The following is a 4,367-nucleotide window of genomic DNA, read 5'->3' on the forward strand; positions in this document are numbered from 1 at the left end:
TGTCATACATGTGCATATGTATGTGATTATTATTTTTCATACATTTGATTTTCAAAATTTAAAATGGTGAAATACAATTCCTTTTTTGGGTATTCATGGCAACATTCTGCGTTTATCTGCCAAAATTGTTGTCTTTAATGTCAGTTTTTAATTAAACTAAATAACAAAGTTCGGGCGACAAAAAGTTGGAAAAAATATTACAATAACTGCTGGACCAATGTTGATATGAATATGAAAATACGGACTGTTATACAGGAAACAGGTCATATTACATACATTACACACTCATATTTTCCTATTAACCCACTATGTTGGCCATTTAATATTCAGATATCCAAAAATGAATTTATTGCACAGTAGCCCGCATATTTGAAAAGTCCACAGAGGCCAACATGCGAAACAACACACCTAAATGTGAAGTGCTACCTAAGTGAGCTTTTATCATCATTTTGCGTCCGTCACCCGTCGTCGAAATCGTCGTCCGTAGTCCGTTTTCGTCCACTAATTTATTTATTATTATGAGGCTGACTTCATGCAGGAACTTCTTAGGAAGAAAGACAAGAAGTTTGCAATAACCTTTAACATTACTCTACTTTCCGCTATATAGATGATGTTCTTTCACTAAATAATCCAAAATTTGGTGACTATGTGGAACGCATCTATCCCATCGAACTAGAGGTAAAGGATACTAAAGATATATTTAAGTTGGCCTCATATCTTGACTTAGATCTAGAAATTGACAATGAGGGTCGGTTGAAAACAAAACTTTACGACAAAAGAGATGATTTCAGCTTTCAAATTGTGAATTTTTTATTTACATTCCAGCAACACCTGCATACGGGGTATATATTTCCCAATTGACACGATATTCCCGTGCTTGCATTTCCTATCATGATTTTCTTGATAGAGGGTTGCTGCTCACGATGAAGCTATTAAACCAAGAGATCCAAATACTGAAGTTGAAATCATCCCTTCTTAAATTTTACGGACGCCATCACGAGTTGGTTGACCGTTATGGAATAACCGTTTCACAAATAATATCGAATAAAATTATACAATCCCCTTCCCTTTCATGAATGTGAATTACCGTATTAGACTTTTTACTGGATTTGTTATCATAGAAGCAACACGACGGGTGCCACATGTGGAGCAGGATCTTCTAACCCTTCCAGAGATCACCCCTAGTTTTTGGTGGGGATCGTGTTCTTTATTCTTTAGTTTTCTATGTTGTGTCATGTGTACTATTGTTTGTCTGTTTGTCTTTTTCGTTTTTAGCCATGGCGTTGTCAGTTTATTTTAGATTGATGAGTTTGACTGTCCCTTTGGTATCTTTCGTCCCTCTTTTACTCTTTGGTTATAACAAGTATATGGAATATTATTATATATTGAGATAAACCGTAGATGGCAATATTGTTTAGCAAAGTAAGGTCTACAATTAAAGCAATAAGACCAATAAAGGCGTAAATATAATTTTTTAATCCTGGTATCTATGATGAGTTTATTTGCAACCACTGGGTCGATGCCACTGCTGGAGGAGATTTATTTCCCGAAGGTGTCACCAGCCCAGTAGTCAGAACTTCTGTGTTGACTTGAGTTATCATTGATATGTTCATAATTATAAATTAACTGTTAACAAAACTTTATTTTTTTTAAAAACTAAGGCTTTTCTACTCAAAGAATAGATAACCTTTGCTGTATTTGGCAAAATGTTTAGGAAAATTTGGTCCTCAATGCTCTTCAACTTTGTACTCTATTTGGCCTTTTAAACATTTTTTTATTCTTTGATTCGAGCGTCACTGATGAGTCTTTTAAAGACGAAACGCGCGTAAATATCAATTTTTAATCCTGGTATCTATGATGAGTTTATTACCAACACTGTCAGTTTATCCCTTCAAGAGTTATTGACCTCTTTAGTCAATTATAACATTTTTTTTATTTTTTTTATTAAATTACAAACATTTCAATAGGAAAAATCTGAAAGGCGTAACAATGTTCAAATTAATGAGCTCTGCCAATATCCATATACGTCAAAACTGTTCGACAAATTATTATAAAAGATATTTCCCATAAATGACAAATATTACCCATTTCAGTTTTGCCTATTATAATGAAAACTATGATATTAAAAGAGAAACATTTTACTTCCGTAATGCCTTTTATGATTTGAATTATCACAGATAAATAAACACTTTAAATCATAAAAATGACTAGCAAGGCATGATTTATTTCAAGGTCTCTTCAAAGTAATGTTTGTCCTCTAAACTTTGCTTTATTTGATATGCACATATACCAAGATGAGTGACACTGGCTCTTTAGAAACTCTATTTTTTGTAAAGACGTTATCTTTTTTGTCGACTAATGAGTTTGAATATCCACTTTTATCGTCCGCTTTTTATCATTTTTATATATATATTTTATATATTTCACGTTAATAAAATTGGTTAAACGATAAGTAATTAAACCAAGAAATGTTATTTTATCTGTGATTTTTTTTTCTTCTTATGATTGATGTTCGGTAGTGAATACCATAACGTTTACAGCATTACGTTTGAGTAGAGTGTGTGTTTGTGAGTGAGAAATTCGTTTAAGCTTGTTTATGTGACATGTGACCAGATTTTCTATTATTATCTTTTAAAAAATTTGTATCATATCGATAATATAGGTATCAGCACAATCGTATGAAAAGGTTGTAAATCAGATAACATTATTATTCGCAAGGTTTAAGGCATGAAGTTTATATTGATGTTAGTATATACCAAAAATACGCAACAGCTTTTGAAATATATATAAAAAAGAGATTTAATTTCAAATAAAACAATATTTAATCAGAGGCCAAAGGACGCAAGCGAAAGTACTTATATTTATTATCTTTCTCAGTTTTTTTTAATGAATCATTGTCATGGAGTTATAATAGAATGATGAAATAGAGTTCTAAAGGACAGAGAAAAACGTTATCTGATATTTTTCTTTAAAAAAAATTATCAATTGCTTTCGTCCAAACCGTTTTACTGGATTTTCCGCTATCAGAAACGCTTAAAGCTGAAAATTTACATACCACGAATATATAAGTACTAATAACAGTTGAAGACCAAAAAGGTCTTCAAATATCTCTGTAAACTGGGTTTTTTTTTTTTGTTAAATAAATGATGGAAAAACTTTTTTTTCAAAACTTGATGGTGTATTATATTCTGTATGAAATATGGTATAGATTGCAGATCCTTTAAAGCTTGTAAAATTTATTTATATCATTTAATGACTATATGTGATGTAGGGCAACACAAATTTCATAGACACTAGAATATAGTATAGTGTTTGTTGCTGACATGCTCTACCGTTCTACTTTATATTGTACCAATACGGTTATCATTTTATCTATAGCATTGAACATCTATTTCTCTTCAATTTATTTGAAATTGTTATTCGTTCCTGCTTTGGTATTTGCAGTTTCACTGAAGTCCCTACTTAAAATCAGAATTAACTGACCTAATTTGTGATAAAATTCCCTTGAATGATTTAAATATCGTTAACTAAACATATTCACGACTGCACAAAAACAAAATAGGAACACAATTGTTTATCCAATGAGATAATTGGAAACCTAAATTAAATTTAGAACTGATGTAATATGAAAAGCAATACTAAGTCGATTTACAGCATATTTCCCGTACGAAAATATATATAGTTACAATTGAGATGTATGCATTTCGAGTACGTAAATTATTGTAAGACTTATCAAGTGTACTTATTTTACATGTCTTAGATATGATGAAATATGCATCACTTTGCTGTCTCATATCACAGGCGTAATACATTTTTTTTTCGAAAAAAAGACGTACGAAAAAACTGAACTTTTTATTAACTTCAAATTAACATGCTTAAGAAGACATAATTTGTTGAACTAAGCACTCTAACTTTTTGTGTTTGTTTTCAGATTAACGCAACGTGTTTTTTTTTTTTTGTTTTTTTTTTTTTTTTTTGTATTTAAAGACAAATATTATAAGATTCAACATTTGAAATGTTTTTATCAAACGGTTTTACAATTCATATATCAAATGTATTTCTATCATATATAAGTTATAGTTAAAGAAAACATCAATCTTGTGAAATCTTTTATATAAAAAATAGTGGTAACATTCTCGTACTATATATTGTGAGACATTCATCTCAAAGTTTTAAAATATCGTTTTGTGAACCCCTTCAACTGGTACTCTATAAACATCTAAACCAATTGTGCATCATCGGTTATAATTAGTTCAATGCGTGAAAATTCCTGCAGGCTATTTTTAAGGCAAATGTAATCGTATGTTTACAAAACACACATGATCACCGAAAATGATTCGTAACATATTGTCCGGATACAATTCAAC

The sequence above is a fragment of the Mytilus edulis genome, chromosome 7 (assembly GCF_963676685.1).
Source record: "Mytilus edulis chromosome 7, xbMytEdul2.2, whole genome shotgun sequence".
Classification (NCBI taxonomy): Eukaryota; Metazoa; Mollusca; class Bivalvia; order Mytilida; family Mytilidae; genus Mytilus; species Mytilus edulis.